The sequence below is a fragment of the Hyperolius riggenbachi genome, chromosome 4 (assembly GCF_040937935.1).
Source record: "Hyperolius riggenbachi isolate aHypRig1 chromosome 4, aHypRig1.pri, whole genome shotgun sequence".
Taxonomy (NCBI): Eukaryota; Metazoa; Chordata; class Amphibia; order Anura; family Hyperoliidae; genus Hyperolius; species Hyperolius riggenbachi.
Window position 1 is genome coordinate 410,101,305 of NC_090649.1, and position 26,631 is coordinate 410,127,935.

At 45.0% G+C, this 26,631-nt stretch overlaps 1 protein-coding gene across 1 annotated transcript in view; it reads left to right on the top strand.

Moving 5' to 3' along the window:
• Window positions 1–229: 229 nt before the first annotated feature.
• The window catches only part of SERTAD2 (SERTA domain containing 2), a 124,265-nt gene continuing 97,863 nt past the window's right edge, over window positions 230–26,631 (top strand). Inside the window, exon 1 of the mRNA XM_068232336.1 lies at window positions 230–473. The gene's annotated coding sequence lies outside the window, so the exon portion shown is untranslated. The remainder of the gene's footprint in view (window positions 474–26,631) is intronic.

Consider the following 26,631-nt stretch of genomic DNA (forward strand, 5'->3'; position numbering starts at 1 on the left):
TCCCTGCCATTGGCCAGTCCCCTCCAAGCAGGGCATGTACTGTATAGTGTGCCTGTGAGCTGCCTGTACTTCTAGCCTTCTAGTCTGGAGCTGCAGATCAGAGAGGCTGGGAGGAGGAGGGGGGAAGGGTAGAGAGCACAGGAGGAGGGAGGGAGAGAGAAGAGACACACAGCTAGAGGAGGCACTTCTGCTAGGGACATAGGAGGAGCTTTGACGTGAGCTCCAGGGCAAGGAGCTTGCAAGAGCTTTACTGCACGTCATATTGTTTCATGGCAAGTGCTGGGATCACAGGCAGTGGCTCTTTCTGCTGTCTCTCCCCACCTCCTCCTCCTCCATTGTATAATGCTTCTCGCTTCCAGCCAGCAATAGTCACTGGCAGAATTGTGCAGCCCAGGCGACATATGGATCTGCTGCTACATTAGGCTAAGGGGGGAGCATCCTGATGCTTTAGACCTCAGGTGAAACTGCATGTGGTGAGTTCCCATCATTTTTATATTTCTTCTCTGTGGATTTCTCAGGTTGACAAACTCTTTTTTATGTGATGATTATGCGATGAATGGCATGCGATAGATTGGCGATCTCTGCCTGGCACAGTGACTGGCAGATCGTTAAAAGTTCCCTCACTTGTCATCATCAATGCCTACATATTATTTTAACTTCTTCTAAAGTGCTGGCTGAGCTTGCCTGGGTGACAGCTCGGCTTGTGTGTGTCTGTTTGTTTTCTGCAAGTGCTGTGTGTTAAATCTTCCTTCCTGTCCAAAGATTGGCTCTTTTTTTTAATTTTGTAGTCATCATGCCTATAAATATCAGGAAATTCAGAGTGATCAGCTATGATAAATAACCTCTATTTATTTATTGCAAGTCAGGATTTGTTATGATCATTAGGATAATACACCAATAATCTGCACGACAGACACTGCGGGTGCTACATTCCTCAGGGAAGCAATTATCAGGTTTGTTCTCCCCCCTTTTCATTTATTTTATGCTGTAGTGGTTGGCAGAGAAGGGAGAGATCATGTCAGATGACACTGCTGAGGGTGGCAGGATGACCATGTCACGTTCCGCTGGCTGTCCCAGGCTACTTTCAGCACTTCTGGTCAGGGTTGGACCTTGACAATTTCTAGATTGTGGATTCCAGCTACTGTTTGCTGTAGTAACAGGAATGGTGCGGTCTTCTGCCTAACTTACTTTCAGTTTGTGATAGACCTAGTCATTTAAAGGGAAATAAAAAGCACACACTTGCTTTGTTGAAGGTTGTTTGGTGCAGTTCAGAGAGGGACAGATGGGGTTAGGAATGAGGTTTTGCACTTTTGTTCCTTGGGGGGGCGGAAGAGGGGGGTTGATTTGGCCTTTTATTGCATTGAAGTTACTTTGACATCTATAGGGGTAGTGTTGATCATTTTTTATTTACACAAAATAGGACTTCACAGCTTTGCATATAGTTAGGGGTTTAATACCACCTTCTCAGGCTGAATTCTGCATGTTGAGGTGCATCTGATTTTTTTTAATGTCTTTTTTTTATTTTTTTCTCTCTCTTCTTACTGCTACCGTATCAGATGAGGAAATACCCTTCCCCACACTGGTAAATAGCAGAGAAGCCTTCCTGGCAGCTCTGTGTTTTGGTGTTTGCAGGCTGAGGCAGACAAGCCCTGGGTATCTGCAGCTCTAGACAGATGGCCAGCAATCCACAATGTGTTCCTGGACCTTTGTCTCCACTCTCCAGTCAAGATCCTCCAGACAATCGTGAGCAGCCAGGCTTCCAGAGCAGGGCTCAGCTGTGCTGCCTGGTCTTTATACCTTCTTGTGTTCCAGCCAGGCGTCCCACGTACTTCCCTGTGGTCACTGTATGGCCATCGCTGAGGCTGTATGTTGTCAGGCAAGGCTGCCCATCACCCAGTGTCGCCCTGTGAGGAGACAGAGACAGGTGGGAATGTTTGAATTGACAGCTTTACTGTTTGTGTTTTCTCAGACTTTTTGTTCCACTTACCCACACTCTTGTTTATTAATACCTCTACAGGAAAAACAAAATCTTCAGAGATTTTGTGGCTCACCAAATTTGCATTCACTTAGCTCAGCGATTTTACAGAGTGTCATTTATTTATTTATTTTAAAGATGCACAGTAATTGGATGTTTGTTTTACCTCACAGAGGAAAACTTTGTCCCTTTGCAGTAGAATATATATATTTTTAATTTTAACGACTATGGTTGGTACGACGGTAGATGTATTAGGATTAGAGTGTGGTGAGCTCCTCTGAGGGACAGTATTGACATGACTGTGTACTTTGTAAAGTGCTGCGGAAGATGCCAGCGCCGTATAAATACACATTAATGATGATGGTAACAGTTTCCCTGTACAGTGAATTGTACTCTGCTGATTTCTGTGTATTTATGACTCAGTTACAGAGTGCAGCCCAATAGTTTTGTTTCAATAATTATTTTGATAAAAAGTAATTTTGAGTCTTTGCAGGTGCACTTTTGTTAATGACGTGCTTAAAGGATAACTGAAGCGGGAGGATATGGAGGCTGCCATATTTATTTCCTTTTAAGCAATACCAGTTGCCTGCCTGTCCTGCTGATCATCTGCCTCTAATACTTTTAGGCATAGACCCTGAACAAGAATGCAGCAGATCAGGTGTTTCTGACGTTATTGTAAGATCTGAGAAGATTAGCTGCATGCTTGTTCCTGGTGGGATTCAGACACAACTGCAGGCAACTAGATAAGCGGGGCTGCCAGTCAACCAGTATTTTTTAAAACGAAATAAATATGGCTGCCTCCATATATCTCTCACTTCGCTTGTGCTTAAAAGATACCAGAGCCGAAATCAGTATGAGCAACGGGGGGAGCAGACATGTATGGTGAGCTGTTCTGATGCTCACCGCTCCCCTTGTTCTCCATTCTGCCCCTCCGCTGCCTGTAAATGACTCCGGCACCCTCTTCCGGTTGGGCATTACTGCGCCTGCGCTGGCCCGGCTGCATGTGTCCTACAACGCGCAACCGCGTCCGGGAGAGATCTGCCATGCTCATAACGCCATTGTGATGTCATGTGCATGCCAAGAGCACTCCCAGCCGCAGTTGCGCGCTGTATGATGTGTATTGTAGTTTGAGATATTGAGACAAAATAACAATGGCGAGAAATGAGAAAGGAGCCAATTGGAATCTTTGTTTTGTTTAGGAGCTGGAATCTGATTGGCTGTTGTAGGCTCTAGGTATCTCCTCCACTTTTGTTCCAGTTTTTCTTGCACCTGTCTTGATAAAGTTGCCCCAAGATACCCCAAGCGATCTTTTATAGGATACCTGAACTGAGAGAGATGTGGAGACTGCCCCATGCATTTTCTTTCTAAATAATACCAATTGCCAGGCTATCCTGCTGATCTCTTTGGCTGCAGCAGTGTCTGAGTCACACACCTCAAACAAGCATACAACCAATCCAGTCAGTCAAACACCTGATCCAAATGCTTGTTTAGGGTTTATGGCTAAATGTTTTAGAGGCAGAGGATCACAGGACAGCCAGGAAATCTGCATTGTTTAAAAGGAAATAAATATGGCATCCTCCATATCCCTCTCATCTCAGGTGGCCTTTAAAGTACCCACTTGATTGTACAATCTTACCAAATCTATGCATTAACGACAAGAAGGAGTGGAGCCTGCGGTGTATTTGTTGCATGTAGAAGAAGATATTGAAGTAGAGCTTATCTCCATGGGAGGCAATCTTTCCACTCAACGTCCACCGCAGCCAACGGGAATAAGCAGTCTAAAAATCGCCCATTATCTGGAGCTCCTCTGATAGCCGTCTCCGTGTGCTATCGGTCTGACGCCACGTTTCGCCGCAACAGCGTCTTCCTCAGGTCAAATCTGTGCAATAGAAGGGTAAACCGAATGAATGTACTTTGAACAGATGATTTAAGTACGGTAGTCTCTCATATTCCATAGACTGGTCACAGCTTGGGGCACGCTAGAGCGCTTTTTTGGGCGATCTTGGAGTTTTGAGAATTGCTGGTGCTTTTAGAAACGCTTTGCTAATGAAAGTGTATGGACGTGAGCCCGCTAAAGTGATTGCGATTTTAAAAATGGCAATCGCAGGACATGCAGCGTTTTGTGAGCACTTTCACTTCAGAGAAAAGTATAGGAGTGCGGGCAAACCTTAATAAATCGTAACTGTAGGCAATTTGCATGTGATTTTAAAGAGCTATAACTAGCCTGAAGCATAGTGCATTTGAATCCACTAATCAAATTGAGAATTGTTAATCACAAACGCTATGAAATCACTTAGAAATCGCTGACACTCTTTACAAATCGCAAACTTAATCACCAGAAATTGCAGTTGCAATTACCTGTAAAGCGCTTGCACAAAACGCTAGTGATTGCTATAACGTTTTTCAATTTCTAGTGTGTCCCAGCCCTAAGATTGCACAATCAAGTTTGTATCATTAGTGGAAACATCTAGACTTTGTTTACCCTCGTAAGGTTTTTGCGCATGTTTTCTGACACACACTGCTTGCGGTGAGTTGCAGTATAAAGCGGATATCAGCGGCTGCAATTCAATACAACTCAATGAGAAATTGTGTGCGTAGTCTGCAAACAGATTCCCAAATATGTTACATTATAATCTCATAGTAAACTCCAAAGGACCAGAAAAAGTGGTTTACTATATCAGAAATTGTAGAGATGACCGAGCATGCCCTGGTACATTCTCTGCTGCAAAGGAGCAACTCTGCCCTCCCATTGGAGGTACAGTACAAGCACTTGCACATTTGGTGGACTACAAGGTTAAATATACCTTAGGGCTGCATAGCCAGTCTGAACAAATCACTAGTACAGTATCCAATGCAGCCATCACTGAATAGAGGCAGCCACTCGCTTCCTGTGAGTGGCTCTGATACCTCCATGGGCGGGACTTGCAGCACATGTCCTGCAAAACGTTTTGCTCACACTTGAGGCAATCATGAAGCCTCTCTTCAAAATGCAGCCAATCATAATAAGCCACTCACATCTGTAATGGGAGTGGCTCTGATACCTCCGCTGGCTGGACTTAGCACACACCTCTCCATTCTCCTTAATTTTGCAGCGAGTCGGCCCGCTCTGATCTTCACTACAAGTGAAAGTAGCCTGCACAGTGCTCCACACAGTACCAGGAGCGCCATTGCTTACAAGGGAAAAGATTCCCAGTAGCGCATACAATCCAGTGGGAGGACTGTGACGATACTTTTATCAATCATTGAAAAGTGGAAGTGGTAAAGCTGCATCCCTTTTTGTTTATGTTCACATTATTCCTCATCTTTCCCAGGCTGCTTATTTGTACAGTGCTGTATATCCAGCACCAGGGCCATTCTTCTTGTCTTACAAATGTTATCAGGCGTCAACTCTCTTCCAACCAACCCGAAGAGAGCAGCCGACCATGGGTCTCACACTGACATATGACGCATGCACCGCCCACTGTTTACTACATCCAGAGTCAGCGTCACCTTGGGGGTCAAAAAAACAGGTTTAATATAACAGGAGTTTTAATATATAAGAGTTTACTATACCAGGCGTTGCTCCCATAGACTTATAATGGAGATTGGCCGGGACCTGGAGAGGTCGTTTACTATACCCAAATGTTTACTACATCAGATTTTATTATAACAGGATTATACTGTATATCATAATGCACGGAAATGCACGATTACACATATACATACAGTATAGTCTTTGGACTACTCATAGTCTTTGGGGCTACTCATATAGTCTTTGGGCTTCATGTTACCATTCAGATTGCACAGAACGTACAGTGCATGAGAAGCTATTGCACTTGCGGTTTCAGCAATGAGATCTCTACCCTAAATCCTCTATCTCTTGTTGCACTCCTCATGAAATAAAATAAATTAGCCACACTTGACATGGCAGAGCAGGTGTTCCAGTCAATGGCCTAGGTACACAGAACAGGGACTATGAGCGAATCAGATTATATCGACCCAATGCCTTGGGCGCCGCCATAGGCCATAATGAGTATTATGGCTATAGCGGTAATCAATGACTAATTTGGTCGTCAGCGATAGCTGGAGCTCAAATTTAAAAAAAAAAAAGGTCATTTGTCCGCCTAAGCTCTGAGAGGTATAAGTTACAAGTGGTTTTCACTGTTTGAAAGAGTGAGGAAGGCTTAGGTGTCTACTGAGGTATACATATACATTATACTTTGGTCATCATACATGCCCAATATCATCTGCCTGACCACCTGCTGCAAGAAAGATCTTCCAGTATGAAAATGAGAAATCTTTCATAGGCAAAAACTCAGCCCACTGGGATGTATTCTTTCTGATGGCCATTGGGAATGCCTCACGTATCAATGACAACCTGGCCAATGGCAAATGGAGAAATTCCATGCACCACTGCTTTAGAACATTGGCCTTATTGGCCTAAGTGTTACAAGATCCAAGAGGTGCGATTCGGTACACGCAGCACACGTATGGTAGGCCACCCATGCAGTGCATTTCTCATTCCTTGGTTCTGAGTCTATGGCTTCCATTAATGGTTTCTGTTTAACCACTTAAGGACCGGGCTCACTTTCAGCTTTCTGTGCTGAGTGGGCTCTACAGCCCACAGCACAGATCGTAATTGAGTCAGGGCGACCAGACTTCCCCCCTTTTTTCCCCACTAGGGGGATGTCCTGCAGGGGGGGGGGGTCTGATCGCCACCGGCTATTATGGTTCAGCGGGGGGGGGGGGGGCTCCTCAAAGCCCCTCTCCGCAGCGATTTCCGCCCTCCCTCTACTTCCCTCCCTCTCCCTCTGTTTGTGGGCAGCGCAGGACGGATATCCGTCCTGCGCCGTGTAGTATAGGCTTCAGCCTATCAGAATGCGGCAATCCCCGGCCAATCAGAGGCCAGGAATCACCGATCTCCTTTACGGCGCTGCTGCGCAGCAGCGCCGTATAATGTTAACAGCGGCTCGCACACTGTTCACGGAGACACGGTCCGTGAACTAGCATGGAAAGGCCGCTCGAACAAGCGGCTGTTTCCATGGGAAACCACTAACGACCTGCCGACGTCTATCGGCGTTAGGCGGTCGTTAAGTGGTTAATAGTGATGGTCATGTCTAGAAGAAATCATGGAGAAGAATGTGATTTGTTTAATCAGCTGATACATTTGCAAAGCTCTGATTAGCTGTGATCACATGCTGCTTTAGCACAAGATTATGACTAGCAAATCAGAGCCTTACATATCTACTGTATAAAAATAATAATAATATCACCTGACCAAACTGATCACATGCTTCTGCATGAGTTCTCCTAGACATGACCATAACTACATTTAGGGCTGGTGCACACCGAGCGGCTTTTTGGGCGTTTTCAGATCCGCTTGCGGCTGCGGATCTGCTTGGTCAATGTATCTCAATGGGGTGGTGCACACCAGAGCGGCAGGCGTTTTGCAGAAACGAAAAATGCCTGGGTGAGGCATTTTTTGGATTTCGGATGCGTTTCTGCCTCAATGTTAAGTATAGGAAAAACGCAAACCGCTCTGAAAAACGCCTGTTCAGAGCGGTTTTGCAGGCGTTTTTGTTACAGAAGCTGTTCAGTAACAGCTTTACTGTAACAATATATGAAATCTACTATACTGAAAACCGCAGCAGCAATCCGCAAAACGCTAGCAAAACGCCTCATAAAAATAAAAAAAAGCGTTTAAAAATCTGCTAGCATTTTGCGGATCTGCTAGCGGGTTTTGGTGTGCACCAGCCCTTAGTCCCTGTCTCCACTGACACCACAAAAAGCTTGATGAAGGGGAACACAGACAACAATAAAAGCCTGAGTTTCTAAGCCAGTGGCTGGTCAATTGCTTGGAGCAAGCTAGGTGTGTAAATTACAGCTAACAGCTAACTTTTGAGTGTTTGTCTAATTGTCAGTGGCTCCTAGATATTTCCCACTAGCTGCTAGACTCCTGAATTATTATTTTTTCCTCCCCTGCAATCCACCCCTTTCTTACATATCGTATTTCATTTTTATTCACTATGACCAATCATTTTTTTGCCCTGCTAAAACAAGTGGCAATGTGAATGCAATCAATTAAAGGCCTCAATTCACTAAGGTTAACTCCTGTCTTTAATAACTCTTCAGAGCTGTTTTACAGTTATCACAATTATATCACCATGGTGATAACTGTAAAACAGCTCAGAAGAGTTATTAAAGACAGGAGTTAACCTTAGTGAATTGATGGCTTTGGTCAGTACTAGTGATGGTAACTACGAGTAACTACTCGTAATCAAAATGTAAACGAGATATCGCTACCCGCGGCAGAGGGGGGTTAACTTACCTATAATGCCACTGCATATAGTCGACTCCACTACTTCCTTCTTCATACCCGGATGGAAGAAGGCGTGGCCTTACATAGACCACGAGTGGAGCACAGAAGTACTGCACCTGCGCAGAATGCTCCAGACCACATGACCCAGATCACGAGCTGCGTGGCTGCACGCTTGCGCAGGTGCAGTAGATGCCGACCTGGCGAGGCCGGCATCTGCAACGGAGGGGATGTATGGACACCAGAGCTGCGGCGAGGGATAGATAGGCTGCCAGAGGCTGGAGGAAGCCCCAGGTAAGTAGGTCTTATTTTTTTTTTTCTGCTCGCATTTTCCCTTTAAAAAACATCTATCAGAAAAAAAAATATTTACAATACATACACATAAAGGGACACTCCTCTCCGAGTAAAATGAACCATAAATCACCTTTTTCTGAGAATCCCACATGAGTAGATGGACTAGTTCAACATAGTTTAGATCTTTTTACTACCTACTGTAAGTGACAGCAACATAGGAGAAATGATATTTATAGCACATTTTACTCTGGGAGAAAGTTACATTTTAATTTTTTTTTTGCGATAGTGGTCCTTTAAAGCTGTCATCCAGTGTCTGTGCCTAGGCATGTGTACGAAGGAGTGCATTGTGGGAAAGTGATGTCATGTGTTACATGGAATGTATTGTCGGAAGAAAGATGCTTGCCAAGTCCTAAGGGAGAAAAAAAACAAATGTTGGTGGTGCTGTACCATGTCAAAGCCACAATAGTGGGCATTCATATACTTCATTAGAGGTTACTTTAGTTAGTTGAGGTAACATTCGTTGTATCTTTTCAGTAAATGCGGTTGAACACAGTTAGTACTGAAAATGGCGGCCTTTGCTGTGTTTGGTCAACAGGGGACACTACAGAAAGTTCATTATCTTTTTGTAGCACTTTACACCTCGTTTACAAGGACCTTTTGCATATGTGGTTTTCCAGGTGTTTGCATGCCGGCTGTCAGCAGTTATGAAGCGTTTAGCTGCTGTATAATGACACCTATGCGGCGAACGCCATAAGTCACTACGGTAGAACCACAAAGAAACGCCCATACATACATACATACTGTATTCATACATACTTCGTCATTATTTAGTATCTATAAAGCGCCAACATATTCTCTTGCACTGTACAAGGTTAGAAACAAACATGGGGTACAAAATAACAAGCGCTGTAATCACAGCGCAGGAGACTTGGGCGCACACTGAGTAACTTTGGCGCCGTCAGAAGACAGAGCAGAAGTTACATTTTAAAACACTATAATTTGGCCTCCAGCAATAGCTAGAAGCCGAATTATATAATTCCCCACCATCCACGTGGACCTGGAGGGGGAATAATAATTAACATCGCCGGGACCTGTGCAGCAACAGGATAAGCCATATACCGGCTGTATCCTGCGCCCAAGTCTCCCGGCGGCGATTACATACATATGCACAAAATAATACAGACATTCCAGCATACCACTATACAAAATACAGAGTTGGTACAAAATACAGAATTAGTAATTACAGTGACAAAAGTAACATGATTAATAAAATGTATAACAAATTCCAAGACACCAAAAGGTGAGAGAGCCCTGCCCTTGCGAGCTTACAATCTAAATGAATGGGGTGGGGGGTGGGGGGGGGTTAGGATGACGAGATGTGGGGTATATACAATAATCATAGCTAGAGGCAGTGTGATTTTAAGTAATCTAGTAATGAGTGAAACTTGGCCTTAGGTCGAAGGGGGAATGGCATAAGGTAGGCTTGTTGGAAAAAGGGAGTTTTGAGGGAGTGTTTAAAGATATGAAAGGTTGGAGAGTGGCGGATGTGTTGTGGAAGGGCATTCCAGAGGAGGGGGAAAGCATGTGAGGAATCTTGTATACGGGAATGCAAGGAGGTAAATCTAGAGGAGGACAAACAAAGGTCATGTGTAGATCTGAGATTGCGGTTGGGTTGTATCTGAAAATAAGTGAGGAGATGTACAGGGGAAAGAGACTGTGGAGAGCTTAGTAGTTTAGGGTTAAGAGTTTGAACTGGATCCTCTGGTCATTTGGTAGTTAGTTGAGGGCGGCTGCTACTATAAAGAAGCTGAATGTAGTATCTTCTTGACCATCGTACACTGGAACACCCTACAACCACGCTGGTGTTCGCTGGTCCATAGATTGACCTGGTGGCGTCTTCTAAGGGTGGTAGAAAGCTGCGGTTTGCCATCCTCAGAAACATCTGCGTAAACAAGGTCTTAAGAGAACCGCTTTGCTGAACCAGGCTAGACATATTTTCTCCATCATGCAAATAAATATTCATCAATGCCGTATTTGTGTCCCGTGGAAAAAAGTTGGATGGAACTTCAAAACCGGTTGGAAATGAAATGGCTTTTTATCTTTACTCCGAGAAGAGCTGAATCCCACTGAACATATGCGGTGCTGGTACATTTACATTCTTTGTATAGAAGACAATGGCCTGTGTAATCAGCGCTGCATAGGCATTATAATTATCTAAATAGTATTGCTTATTGATCTGCAGTCAAGTTTTACACTGGAGTGTGTATGTGAGTGTGTGTGTGCGTGTGTGTGTGTATGTGCGTGTGTGTCTGTATGTGTGTGAGTGTGTGTGTGTGTCTGTATGTGTGTATATGTATGTGTGTGTGAGTGCTTGTGTATGTATGTGTGTGCGTCTGTATGTGTGTGTGTGCGTCTGTATGTGTGTCTGTGCGTGAGTGTGTCTGTGTGTGCTTTTTTAAGTGTATCTATGTGTGTGCTTGTGTATGTGTGTGTGTGTGTCTGTGAGTGTGTGTGTGTGTGTGTATGTATTTGTCTGGGTGTGTGTGTGTGTGTATATGTGTGTGTGTATGAGTGTGTGTGTGTGTAAGTATGTGTGTGTGTGCGTCTGCATGTGTGTGTGTCTGGGCGTCAGTGTGTGTGTGCATGTGTGAGTGTGTTTGTGTGTGTGTGCGTGCATGTGTGAATGTGTGATTGTGTGTGTGTATGTGAGTCTGTGGGTGAGTGTGTGCGTATGTATGTGTCTGTTTGTGTGTGTGTGTGTGTGTGTGTATGTGCGCACATGATGTATATTATTGTAGTAGCATACTAGCATGTAACGCAGGCACTGTAGCACAGACTTGCAGAACTGCAAGCTGCTGTATTCTTTGAAAGCTTTGTCTCTGCCTTGCCCCCCTGCAGTCAGATCAGGCTGCAGTTGTGTTCAGAAAGCTGTCCGCACCCCCTTCTGTCTGAACTGCAGGATAATATCTGATCAAACGGCAGCAGTCTCACCCACAGAATCCTCTGTTATGGACATATACTAGTTGTTTTGTTTGATTGAACGATGAAGTAAATGAGCTTCTGATCGAACTGTAATTGACGTAAACGAGTATTTGAAATGTAAATTTGATCAGTGAAACACACTAAATATGATTTTTAGGAGGAACTGAAGTGTCATTATTTTTGTGTGGATTGGCACTTGCTTGTGTTTCAGAGTGAGAGGTTCAGTTAGATCAGTTCTAAAGATTCAATAGATTTTGACAGCATCGAACGATTCTTCGATGTTGTCAAAATTGATCTGTAACTTTTTTTTCTTTTACATGCTTATGTCAGAAGGGCAGACTCATGCAAAAGTGTCTTATACTTGCGCACACTTGCTGCACTTTGCCTAGGCAATTTACTTTTATCAGAGTTGATGGTGAGCATGGTCAGACTTTTGCAGCACTAGAAAGTTCCTATAAAGTTTATGCTGTTACATATATCTGTGGCATTTAATAGCAACCTGGAGTGAGAGGGTATGGAGATTTTAATGGATTTGACTGTAATCTAGCCAGAGGAGCAGAGTAAGGTTAGCCCCATCCAGCTATATTAAATTAACACGGCCACTGGGCTCGTTAGTTCCTACTCCAAGCACACCCAGTGTTCTTCCCAGAATTTTTCCTAGCTGGGTGGCATGAAAAAGTAGCCGGCATGAAAAAGTAACCGGGTGGGGTGTAAGAGGGGAATGCAAGGTCAGTGCAACTCTGCTTACAGCAGAGGAGGAGGTGAGCTGATAACAGCCGGGTGCTCACCAAAACTAGCCGGGTGGAGCACCCGGCTAAAAGAGCCTGGGGAGAACACTGACATCGTAGAGAAAATATCAACCGATACAATCTGTCAAGATCACTTTGGGTGACGGTTTACCCGCAATCAGTGTATGGATACTTCTTGGGTCCCTGACAAATAGTGCATTTGGCTCTATGTAGAGGGAATGGGGAGAATAAGCAGGAGATATCCCAGCATGCACTGCTGTGGTAATAATGTAATGTTTGGTAAGGCCAGGTAGGTCAGGTAATTTTTACTGGTGGCCACACACCATACATTTTTTTAAAATATCTGTTCAATTCAAGAATAGCAATAAATTTTACTGACTGATTGTAATAATTAAAAAAAATCTTACCAATGCACCACACACCTATATTCAATTTTTTCCCAATCATGAATACAATAATTGAAATCTCAAAAAAAAAATTTGTTGGAACTGTAGATCAAGTAATTGACTATCCATCACACACACCATACAATTCTTGATAACGTTGGTCTGAAATTTCCAACCTGTCCAGTCTCTAAAAATTGAAAAAAATTTGGGAAATTTGATCGGATTTATCAATCGAAAACAAAGAAAAGCTCTTGATTTTTTGGGACAACCGATCGAAATTCTCAAATTGGTGAAAAATTGGATCTTTTAAATGTATGTTGTATGGCCATCTTATGAGTCTGTAGACACTTGTGTGGTTTACTTGGGTGTTTGGTGCATCTGACAGCATTGTAAAGGTTCAAAACACATCATTCTAAAAAAAAAAATCTGTAATTGTTTTCACATTAAAGTGGACCTGATCTCTTGCACAGGACAGAAGGAAAACAGAGAGAAATGCACCCTGTATGTATTTAGAGTGTTTAGCCTGTCTAATTCTCTCTCATCTGTGTCCAATCACAAGTTGTAATTTGACCCCTCAGCTGTATCAGCTCACTGCCATAGCAGATAAGCTCATTTTCAAAGCACGAGATGTTAACAATATATCTGCTTCCATGAAAGCAAGGAGTAGACACACTGCAGATTTATTGCAGGATTTGTATCAGCTGTAACAAAAACGTTTTTCTTTAAAGATTATTATGCAGTTGCGCATCTTTTACCGCAGAGAAGCAGTTCTGAGTTCAGGACATCTTTAAGGGATTATTTATTTTGGAGCCTTCTAGACCCACTTCAGTCTTTTAAAACATATGTACTTCAGTCTGCTTTAGTGACCTCATGAAGCACATAAACACATATAGTGAGACGGTAAATGTGTGTATGACGCAGGTAGTGAATGCATTTGCGGGAAAGCAGATGGCATGCTGGGAGCTGAACTCTGATCTCTAAATTCGAACACATAAGGCTTAATTGTACAAGCAGTGTTTGGAAACCCTAAGAAAGAACATGCGTTGAATGCTTTTAAATAAAGAGATACAGTATATACCGTAAGAACGGTATTTATTGTGTGAGGCCATGGATGAGATTAATTATTCAAAGGGTTAGTGTGCTTATAGCATTAGTGGACTAAATTACACCCAAATTGTCCCCTGATCGATAATGGAATTATAATGCATTACTGATTTTGCTCCCCTGAAGAGACCTCCGTAGTCATTGTTTTCAACGTTTCCTATTTAAAAACACCCATCCCGAATAAGCGATGCCAGAGCTGGGATCTGTAAACCCAAATCTGTAAAACCTGCACCCACCTTACGATTTTTCAGACGATTTTCCCAATGACCAGCGATGGAGCGACGAGCGTTCGTTTCAGTAATCTTGCGACGTGGGTACAGGATCACGTAAATGCCGCTTAGCATCGCCTGGGGATAACAACCGTCACGGCAGACCGGATCTTTAAGATCCCTGATGACTCCCGCGCAAAGTACCGCGGTCGCTTGAAGTCTTGTTTGACTCCTGTCGTTTTACGTCATACATACCGCCGACCAGAAGTTGGAAGAAGATGGATTGGTGAGCACTGTCGTTAGGAAGACGTCGCTGGATCCATCTTCCTGCATCGCGAGGTGAGTATGTAGCTTAAAGGAGTTGTCAAGCTGTGCTGCCCCATGATATACTTACCTGGGGCTTCCTCCAGACCCGGGGTCCCCGCCAGTGCAGAGGCCGACCTTGAAGCCGTCTTCTACTGCACCTGCGCGAGCGCCGATGTCAATAAAGTCCACGTTGTCCGCAGCATACTGCGCAGGCGCAGAACTACTGTGCCTGCACAGTACACTGCGGACAACGTGGACTTGACTGGCAGTGGCGCTCGAGCAAGAGAGGAGGTCGGCCTCTGCACCGGCGGGGACCCCGGCTGGCGGCTGCGAACAGAGATGCTGCGTGGGACATGTCGGCTGTAAGGGGCTGGAGGAAGCCACGGGTACGTATATCATGAGGCAGCATAGATCGACTGACAACTCCTTTAAGGTGTACGTGAAACCAGGGTTGTGGGGTCAGAACAAAAATTATCAGACTCCTCAGTTTATGAAACTAACGACTCCAACTCCAAATACCCAAAATGTATCCAACTCCTCGACTCCACCTCCAGAACCCTAGGCGTTCGCTGTATATCGGGCGCCATAATTCAACCTCCTTGCCGCTAATCACGGCTTTTACTAATGCTGACTATAGCAGCGCCATTTTTATCGGCGCTCGTCCTGCACTATTTTTATCTGGTCTGTGAGGGAAGATTCCCTTGGTCTATTGCAACCCACTGGGAAACCTCAATGCTTCTTTTGGTGCTCCAATTTGTGTATCGGTGCGTCTCCTGTGCCGTGATGCCAGCAGTGCCGGACGAAGGCAAATGTGACGGCAACAGGTATACTGAGCTGGTGGCAATATGAAACCGGAAACACAGATGAAAAACTGATGCCCATTGTAGCAAACTGATTCGTTTGAAAACTGATTAGTTATCATGAGATCAGTTTTTCATCCACCCAGTTTGAACCCGGCCTAATGCCTGGTACACATGATGCAATTTTCCATCAAATTGACGGTCGATTCGATTAATCCCAACAGGTCCGATCTGATTTTTGATCGATTTTCTGATCATTTTTGTACAAAATCGATCAAAAAAACGATTGGAAATCAGATTATTGCTGTAATTAGTTGTACAATCACATTGTGAGATAACACAGTTATACTTTATTTAGCGTTGCTTCTACCAGATATGCAGTTCATCTTTGCATGAGGAGAGTTTTAGAACTGGTGTGTTGGGCGGAAATTTCTGGTCACTCAGATTGGATTTATTCTACTACTTAAACGTGCTTTATTCCTAGGGCGCTGCAGTATGACAGGCCTGGTGTAAAAGGCTTCCGCTATGCTATACTTCTGGTTAAGTGGAATATCTGCTGATTTTCATATCATCACTGGCATAATTCTTGGCAGATCACTGTTTAGTCTGCACCTCGTTGCCAGGATTTTGTAAATGGAATGATGTCACTACTTTTTTTTTATGCATATTATGTCACACAAGCCTCTTTTATAGAACGCTTTGGAAAAGGAACACTAGGAATTTATGTCTTGCTTGGACAGGTGTAAGTAGCTTTATGCTGGGATTTGTTGTTCTTCTGTCCCACCTGTAGTCTATCAGACATTAGTCCTGTGCATAAATGCATTTTGTAAAGGGGCGAATGAGATGTTCTCCAGAAAAATAGTGATAATTCCCGAAGCAGTTACTTTGGGTGCCGGCGGCTGAGCGGTACGCATAGACCACAAGGTTAATTAGGTAGGTTAGTGATAGTCATTAGTAGGGTGAGGGTTAGTGTGAGGAGATGGTTAGGTTAGGCGATAGTAAAATATCTGTAAAAGGTAAGTACTCTCTACCAGTTCAAGTGAATGGAGCTTTGGATCACTCACTTGAGCATATTTACATTACACCTACTCTTTGCGGCCGGAAACGCGCAACATCACAATGGCTATTTTGCGCAAGAAGCATCAAGATGGTTGCCCTCATATAGAACATGGGCTACAGAGCAGGCCCCCTTAGGTAAGTAAGTGTATGCTTCCCGCCACAGAAGCCCACCTCACTTTACGTTTTTATCATTGTTAAACATAGGAGCACCCAGGTGCACAGTTTCATTTAATGCTTATTTTGTGGAATGCACCATCATTTGCAGTGCATAAAGGTTTTTTTTTTTTTTTTTGCATTGCTCATAAGCAATTTATGCTGTATGGCTGGGCTTGCAGTGCTTACTTCCAATGGTAATGTCAGATGCAGCTTGGATAGACTGAATAGCAGTCTGTGTTGTATCCAAACTCCTCCCCTTTCCCTGTAATTACTACATGACGTAGTGAGGGAAGAGCGCTGCGTTAAAATATGTTGGCGCTTTATAAATACAATAAATAAATAAAATAAATAAGAGCTGGGAGAGGTCTCAGACAATGTTTCGCGCTAAGCACAGAGTTAGGGCTTGTTTCCATGTGCGTCACTCTCAGCGGGGGGGAGGGGGGGGGGGTGGTATGGGCTTGCGATCCCATTCATTATACTGAAAGTGATCTCGGACTGAAGCCCCCTGAAATGCAGAAAACCATGCGCAGCGATTCAGTGGTAAATCGCCGTGCATGTATGGAAATGGCAGACAGTGCAGTCTCTGCACTGTCTGCTCTCCCTGTGATCGTGTTTCCATAAGCACGCATAAAGCGCGCTATATAGAAATGAGCCTTTAAAGGAACACTGTATGGGGGGTAGGGGGAAAAAAGAGTTGAACTTACCTGGGGCTTCTAATGGTCCCCCGCAGACGTCCTGTGCCCACGCAGCCAGTAACCAATGTTCCGGTCCCTGTCACCAGTTCACTTTTGGAATTTGCGACTTCAAAGTCGGAAAACCACTGTGCCTGTGCTGCCCCGTCCTTGCTCCTGCTGACCTCACGAGGAGTGTACTGCACAGGCCCAGTGCAGTCTGCGCCTGCGCAGTACGCTACCAGTGATGTCAGCGGGAGCAAGGATGCGGCCACGCAGGCGCAGTGGTTTTCCAACTTTAAAGTCGCAAATTCCGGAAGTGAGCTGGAGGAAGGGACTGGAGCATTGGTGACTGACTGCGCGGGCACAGGATGTCTGCGGGGGACCGTTAGACGCCCCAGGTAAGTTCAACTTTTTTTCTCCCTACAGTACTCTTTTAATCCTGCCCACTTCCTCCTTGTGTTTTATAGGTGATAGTTCTGTACAGATGCATGCACGATTGCAGGACTTCATAAGGGCTGCCCCCACTCTCTGGAACTTGCTCCAACCGAACATCAGACTCGCCCCCATCTTTAATACCTTCAAATGAGTCCTCAAGACTCACCTTTTCATGCTCCCCTACCCCCCTTCATCAGTACCATAATACGATCTGCTGGGCCGTCTCAGCAGCGACTATTGTCTCTACCCCTACTCTTTAGATTGTAAGCCTCTGGCAGGCGCCCCCCCCCCCCCCCCCCCCCTAGTGTTTCCAGCTTGTTTATGCAATCTTAATGTTTATCCTAACTTGTATGTTAACCTATTAACCTATTGTGCAGCTCTGTGTAATATATTGGCGATTTATAAATACAATTAATAATAATAAATAGTTTCCCAGCAGATTTAATCACAGTTACCAAATCTGTTAGTAAACAACTGGGAACATCAATGTGTGTATGGCCTTTTTAACGATGGCAAATCCTGGTGGGTGATCTAGGGTGTCATAATGCTAGAAAAGGCTGATATTAGGACTCCTAGATCACCTGATCAGGGGGGGTTTTACACAGACAATACGTGCCTACATAGGAATCGGAATACCTGTGCCTAGCATATGCCTGGCATTGGACTTAACTGTGTGGGGTTGCTAAAAGTGAGGTCACCATGTTGGCTATGCTACCTGAATCACAGGACTGGCTCAGCGAGGCTACAAACGGCTTGGCAGGTAGGACAGTGCGCACATATGTATTCCAACTGTGTGTGTAGCTGCTTGCCAGGAGCAGGCAATGGCCAGCGCAATTATTCCACTGTAGCCAGGGACTTCACTGTTTGCAAACTGTGCCAAGGGTCGGTTTCTGAGCTGACTCCTCAATGCAGCGCAGATTTCTCACACAGTGTAGCAAAGTGTTGCCTCGTCTGGCTATATATAGAGCTCGTGCATGGTAACGTTGTATGGCGGAATAGAAGTTACGTCTGCAGTGATTTCTGTGCAGTCCCTCAGCCCTGTGTTTGCTGGACACAAGAGGAGAATGGTGGCTCCAGTTGCAGCAACACTTGGCAGTCACAAAAGAATAGCAGAGAAAACTGGCTGATTAGCAAGTCCAAAGATCGCAAGCTGCGCTTCTACTACAGCGAGAAGAAAGGAGCAAGGTCCATTTAAATGTAGACCAGCTGGCTGCAGTCTGTACAGTACACCAGTGACGTATTGTGCTCAGCCTCGAGTCCTTGTGTGTCTGCGCTCATGCCAGGAGATCGTCACCTGTTCTCAAATGTCCCGTCGCAGAATTCTGCATATCATACAGGGCGCTGTCAAGTGTTGCTTTTTACATTCTTCAGTTTAGGGGTTAAAACACATCCCTGCTTCTGATGAAAGTCAGATGTTGTTTATGAGCGAGGAAAATAGAATGAGTTACTAGGTTGCCCTCAATCCCTTGCTGTGGGACAGAGGCTGACGTGTAGAGATTATTATTTATTTATTTATATAGCGCCCACATCTTCTGTAGCGCTGTACATGGTACAAAACAGCATAGATACATGAGAAATTCAAAACGATGTACAATTATTATTGTTGTTAATTTTTTTTTTTACTTAAATAGCACCAACATCTTCTGTAGTGCTGTACACAGTACTAAACAGATATTGGGGAACATACAGTATATACATGAGAAGTTCAAGACACTGTACATATGTACAAATACATACATAGGTACAAATACATACATAGTTAAAGGATACGTCCAGGGAAAATGAAACACAAAAATCCACTTACCCGGGGCTTCCTACAGCCCCTGGCAGCCGTCCTGTGTCCTCGGAGCAGCTCCGGTGTCTCCTGGTCTTCTCCACTGCAGTAGCCAACCTTGCCAGGTCAGCTTTTCATGCGGTCCACCACTCCTCTGCTGATGTCATCAACGTTGCACTGTGCAAGTAGTTCTGCGCAGTGCAACGCTGATGACATCAGCGGAGAATTGTTGGAGCGCATGAAAAGCCGACCTGGCGGCTTCTGCAGCCGAGTAGACCGGGAGACACCAAGCTGCTGTGAGGGCACAGGACGGCTGCCATGGGGCTGGAGGAAGCCCCAGGTAAGTGGATTTTTGTTTTTCATTTTCCCTGAACGTATCCTTTAATGTGTAGTTTGAGATATCGCTAGAGTTGGTACATGTTCATATGGTACATTACAGCAGTACAAGAAACACTAGGAGGAGGTCCCTGCCCTTGCGAGGTTATAATCTAGAGGGACAATCATGACATCCATCAGGTACAATCATGACATCTAGCAATACAAGTACAGTGCAAATACATTCTGCAAGGTCCCCGTTATCCAGAACTCAGGCAACCGGAAGTCTCAACTAACCGGCATGCCTGAAGGTATAACAGGGTCTGTGCTTTGGGGGGTTTGCAGGGCATAAAATATTTACGGAGCCTCAGGCGGCGTCTTCTAGCCTTCCTGTAGCTCCTAGTGGCTTTATGGCGCCAGTGCACGGCTCTTGGCGTGTCACATGTTCTGAGGCGGGTCAGATGACATGCCAGGAGCCATACATAGAGAATTCCGGAAAGCCACTAAGAGCTACAGGAAGGCTAGAAGCCGCCGCCTGAGGCTCGGTAAGTATTTTATGCCCTGCAAACGGATCTTGCTAGCTCTCAGCACAGGCACTGGAGAGGTGGCCACTGCATGGACTCACAGGCCCATATGCAATTCACTTTTTCACCTGAGTTTTCTCCTAGGTGATATTTTTAAACTTGTCAATAAAATGTCCTTTAAGCCCCTAGAAGGCAAGAAAATGCTCAAAATAATTTTGATAGTACTTTTTCACCAACTTTTTGGTGCTTTTTTAGTTGAAAAGTACTGGAAAGTTATTTAAAATCAAACTTGAAAAATAATCTCCTAGGAGAAAACTCAGGTGAAAAAGAGAATTGCATATGGCCCACAGTGTGTTTACATCTATGCCCAGAGGCAACATGGTGCGTTTTTTAGTGCTGAGTAACCATGTTGCATGTGAAACACTGACATGCGCGGAGTTACAAATGCAGCATTAATTTGCTGTCGGAAGGGACTTAGTGGGCAGCAGTCAGGACGCGGAAAGGGGACTTAAAGTGTACCTGTAGTGAAAAAGTGCTCCAAATGGGTACTCACCTCAACTGAGGGGAGCCTTTGGTTGACACCTAGTCAACCCTTGTTCTATTATACTGGGCCGTTCCACTGCTGTGTCCTACAAAACAGATGACAAGCCCTTGCCGATGGCTCATGCCTGAGCAGTAGCGCGGATCTGATTGGCCTCAGCTATTTTCACCGAAGTCCGAGCCACTCCATCCTTTTGTGCAAGTGCAGTGCAGCCGCACTCGCTTACGTATGGGAGAATGGCCATGAGCTTCGGTAGGGCCAAGCACTGGAATGGCGAGGTGGAGGGAGACAATGGAAGCTTCTGGAGGATTCTACGGATGTAAGTATCAGAATTTTTTTTGTTTTTACCTCACAGGTTTGCTTTATTATTTTTTTCCCATACCTACTCAGTTATCACCTGCAGACCATGTGGAGGTGTGGACAGGCCTCACACTACCTCAAATAAAAATATGTACAGCTCTAAATGACAGTTAAAGAGAACCTGTACTGAGTAAAAATATTTAAAATAAACACATGAGGTAACTTCAAATGAACATTACATAGTTACTTTGCCATCAGTTCCTCTCAGAAGCTCACCATTTTCTTCTGACAATAATCCCTTCCAGTTCTGACAATATTTTGTCAGATCTGAAATATATCAGTTGCTGTCAGTAAAATATCAGTTGCTGTCAGTTATAGCTGAGAGGAAAACTGATGTACCAGGTAATGTCCATATTTCCCTATGGCTCAAGTGGGCGATGTTACAGTTTAACTGTGTGCTGACCAGAAAGCTGTTATGGGTAATGGCCATTTTCAAAATGGAGGACAGAAAATTCCCTTGATCACAGTGAACAAACAGGACGCGGGACAGGAGAAAGACACTGAGGAGTAGACTACATGGAAGGTAAGTATGACTTGTGTATGCTTATTTTGACTTTTAATGTTCAGTTCAGGTTTTCTTTAAATTAAAATGGAAGCCAATCAGAGGTAGCTATAGTGGGTAATGGACTGTTTTGTACAAGGGGAAGGTGTAACGAAAAAAAGGATGGAGCTAGGACGCCTTACGTTCCTCTCTGCACAAATAACAGTCATATGACCAAACACTGATATTTGGTCACGTGATCTTAGCTTAAGAGGCTTGGGAGAGTGACCTTTAGGCAGAACTGCTCTGCTTGAACTCTGACCCTTCTCTTTGGATGAGACCAGGCGCCTAAGGGGGAAGGATTTCAAAGATTCCAAGGCAAAGGTAATTGTGACTTGTGAAGAGTTCTCTTCCTTTAACACTTTACTTGAGTGGACGATTTTATGAAGTAGTTTTTTTTTCATCGTTTTGTAGGAGGAGTATAATTCTTGGACCAATCCCAGTGAGGCAGCCACCATTCATGCATTTTGCTAGATGGACAGATGCCTCTGTCAAGTCACAGGTGATTCATGTATGTGAGACCAGATGAATGATTCAGTGACTGAATCACGTGTTTATCAGAACAGGCAGCTGCCTCTTGGGTTTTTACTGAAATTGAATGCTGAGCTTTTGTAGCTTTCCGTTGCTCTGTGTTGAAACCGCAGCATAGAGTGTTCACATTCCATTATCAGAGCTGCACTGGCAGTAAGCAGCAGGGAGGAGGGCCATCTCCTCTCCCTCTGACACAGTACAGCATGTTCTTTGACTGCCGTCTGCTGCTAGGCTTTCAGGGACACCACCGGCACCTCTAAACTACGACGAAAAGGATAGGTTTCACGTGCGCCGACCATCTCGTGATCTATCCTGGATGGAGCTGGGGTGCTCGTATGACATTATGACTCAACAGGGGGACTGACACAGATTCAGTGATCCCTTCTAACAACTACTATGGCACCAAGTACCGTATGATTTCAGGTGTGATGGTACTAAAGCATAATAAGGCAATGATAAAAGTAGTTCACAAAAGTCCAACCCAACAGACATAGCAGCTGTTCTGAGGGCAGATTAAGATAAGTTAAAGTGCACCCTAGACCATCCTAAGTAAAAAAAAAACCAGATAAACAAAACCTACGTTTAGGGAAACCTCTGGATCCTGAAGATGCTTCCTCGTGTCCTGGCCTCCACTGTTGCCCTGTACTGATCCCCTAAATAAATCTGCTGATCGTAACTGTGCTACTCTTCATGCATGAGTACAGCCACACTGCGCCGGTGTAAGTACATGCGGATCTACACAGTGAGTAAGCCTTAACCGTTCATTCACAAGCGCCTCTGTGCTTCTGCACAGGCGTGGCTACGCTTGTGCATAAAGTGGAGCGCCATGGTAATCTTCAAGAGGGGCGGAGATCTGGAGGAGGTCACCGGAAGTCACCTTTAGTTGAACGCACTTATCCATTCTTCAGTTCGATTCCTGGCAGATTCCATCACTCTGAATTGAACACTCAGATTTGATCACTCAGGTATCTTTGCCACAGCATAGCCGATCAACTGTATTTTTAGTCAAAGTCAACTGGAAGTATTGATTGAAGAGGATGGAAAATCTCCATCGATCAAGGGCACTGTAGTTCGATCTATTCTGCTAAAATCTATTGAAAATCAATGTGCAGTGTGTGGTAGGAATCGATCAGGATCAATAAGTTTGCCACATCGGTGTGGCAATCTATAAGTGTGTGGCTAGCTTTTTATACTGCATCTTGTGGTTCCATACCCTTACATGAAAATCCTGATGGACAGGCCTGGATTTACCTCACAGGAGCCTATAGGCACAGATGTCCTGGCACCCTAGACTTCGCCCTCCATGAGCCTATGAACCCCCCGCCGAGCCCTACCACAAGTGTGCTGGCTGTCCCAGCTGTTACCTCTCCCTTATTTCCTTTGCTCGTCATAGGGAGCTACAGGTGTCCCTTAGCATTAGGTAGCCAGAGGTACCCTCAGTATTAATTAGCTAGTGGTGCCCCCGAATGAAGGGAGATCTGGTCAGTGAAATGCCAAGAGCTAAGTAAGTAACCTCTCATTTACGCTCTGCTCGGAACTCTGCATAGGGAAGTAGGGAGGCACTTGGGTAGGGAGGTAAGGTGCCTGTAGGCATGTGCCTTATGGTAAACCCGGCCCTGCTGATGGAATAGGCTCCTCTACCCCTTCCTTCTTCATATTTATAGGATTTTTCCAACATTCACAGTTAAATCAGTACTCCCTTCTAACCTGGAATATATCAAAGCAGGGAAAAAGGTGCAGGAACCCTTTTGGGAAAAATGGTGCTGCCATAGGTGCCTATTATAAAAGCCGCAATAACAAGCAATGGAAATGTCGGTGCACAGCAGTGGATGCTATCAGGCGCCTCCGGGCACCAAAATGTACCTTCTTTGCTGCGGTGGCTTTTATAATTGCCTTGATATGCAGCAAAGAAGGTAAATTACGGCACCCAGAGGGGCCCAATTAACAGCAAGTGTAAAATTTTGTTGCCCAGAGGTGCCCGATAAAATTGTGGGCACGGGGGCATGACTTGCCAAAATGTACTTTCTTTGGTGCAGGGTTAGGCGCCATCAGGGTGAGTTAGGGTAAGACACCACCAGGAGAGGTCTTAAGCCCCATCTACACGATACGATTCTTTGTGCGATTCGATTACAATTCTATTTACGATCCGATTAAATCTGACATGTCTGATCGGGATTTCTATTCAATTCAATTTGCCATTGTTTTGCAATAGCAAATCAAATCAAATCCCAACCGGACATGTCGGATTTAATCGGATCATAAATAGAATCGTAATCAAATTGCACAAAAAAATGGTATAGTGTAGATTGGGCTTAATAAGGGTTAGGTGCCACCAGGAGAGGTCTTAGGGTTAGGTACCTCGGGGGAAGGATGGGTTGTTAGAGGGTGCCTTCTGTGTGAGAGTAGGCTTAGGTTTAGCCATAGTAGAACATAGGTCAAATATTAACGATATTACCAATATTTTACTATTGCAAAACAGTAGTAGAATATCGCTATTTTAGCGATATTCTACTAACCGCAATGCCCTACGCCCTTTTTTCCAGGCACCTTTGTTCATGTATGCGAATATATTCGCTTTTTATAGATAATAACAATAATGATGGTGGCAAAAGACCACAGTCAGGTATTGTGTTATTTAAAAAAGGGGAGAGAGAATAAAGATGGCGGCTTCCGTATTCCCCTCAGTATAGATTTCTTTTAAGAGAAGTATCAGTAAGAGGAAACTTCATTACATCATGGCAGGATTTCAGTTTCAATGTTCTAATTTTAATGTAAAGTGCAGTGTGATCAGAGGCTGGTTTGAGGCTTCTCTGGCACTTGGAAGGCATGTGCTGGTGAGAGCTTCGTACTTCGCTGGTTTGATTCTTGATATTTTCCACTGCGTCTGCTGTGTGAAGTACTGCTGCCTTGTTAAGCTAGACAGCTGTATGCTATGCTGTATGGAGCACTGCTGCCTTGTTCATCTAGCTAGCTGTATGCTGTATGAAGCCTTGCTGCCTTGTTCAGCTAGCTGCAGCGCTGTAGGAACGCCCATTACTGACTGGAGGTAACCTATGCAGATCACTAGGGGTGGATTCTGGAAAACTGGAGGATACTCTTCCCCGTCTATCTCTCTCTTTTTTTCCCCTGAAGTGTGACATAAACTTGCCACAGCAGGTCTGACTAGTTCTGATTGCCTGGAGGAAGATTTGTAAAGCGTTGCTAGACTGAAGTATTTGTACCTATTCCACTACTAAAGTGCATCTCAGGCTTATGCAGCAGATTTGCTGTGAGTGTCTTTTGAAGCAGCATAAAATGAATGGAAATCCCTTAGTATGTACTGTAGCCTGCATGTGTGCAGGGGAGCAGGCCCTGCAACTGCCGGGGGTCCCAGAGCTGTGAGGGGGTCCCCAACTACTAACTTTCCCTTTCTTCATCCATTACATCAGGTATTTTTGTGGCTACACATCAAAATCGTTTATTTCACCAAATACAATGTGAGTTGTACCCGGAATTGATTTTGGCACAACAGGGTCGGTGGTGGTACAGTACAGAAATAGGACATTTAGCATACAGTAGATACACGGTAGATACATATAGTGCATACATAGATATACAGTGGATACATACAGTAGGTACAGTGCGTATACAGGCATACAGTAAACCATAGGTAGAGAATATGTAAAGGATGGACTCAGGGGAAAGGACCAGGGGGACATCCGCTGCCGTCTAGGCACTCAAAACGCTTCTGCAGCGATACTTTGATCAGATGCCCCTGGTCTATCTTGAGGAAGAGAGAGAGAAAGAGAGAGAGAAATAGAACAGTGAAGAGAGTCCTTGAGATTGCGGTGTGCCTGAGCAGTTAGCGTCTTGAGTAGGCTGGCTTGCAGTGCGATAGGACCACGGTGACCTGGCGGTTAGTGTCTTGAGTTGGCTGGCTTGCAGCTGCGCTGGGACCGCAGTTGCTGGTGGGCCAGAGGAGAAAGGCCAAGACGACAATCAGGAGCATGCCTGCGTTGCTGGATCGGCAGGCAGCTGGGAATGCAGAGCCACGAGAGCAGCCCCTGGCCCCCGCGTTCATAGCAGCTGATGGGGTGGATGGTCTCCCCGATCACTGCAGCTGGTGGATCGGCAGTGGTCAGGCCTCCCACCTCGGCAGTGAAGTGAAGTGGGGCGCCAGCATCCTAAAGCTCTCCAGGCTTCCCGGCGGCAGCAGCGGCACGCAGTCATCTGATCTCCCTGGGAGCAGCGGCAGCACTTTGTCATCTGGTCTACCCGGTGGCACCATGATCTCTGATTTTCCCGGCAGTAGCGGTGGCACATGGAGGAGTGGCATGGATGCCGAGGATAAGCGGGATGGCTAGGCAGCGCAGCAGAGACCGAATTCTTCAGGAGCGGCTAGGCATTACTTCTCCTGGTTGCGTGATATCCCTTGGCAGCAGCAGAGGTGAAAGCTTGAGCGGCTGGTGCTGGCAGAACTGATAGCAGACCCGCCACCATGTGAGTTGCCAGCTGAGCTGGCCACGTGGTGAGCCGGTCCTCAGCGCTTGTTATGGTGGCCACACTTGTTTTATAGAAAACGTTTTGATCCTTGATGGTTACCCGTATCGTCCAAGTCTAGGTGAAGGAGAGAGCCCAGGAG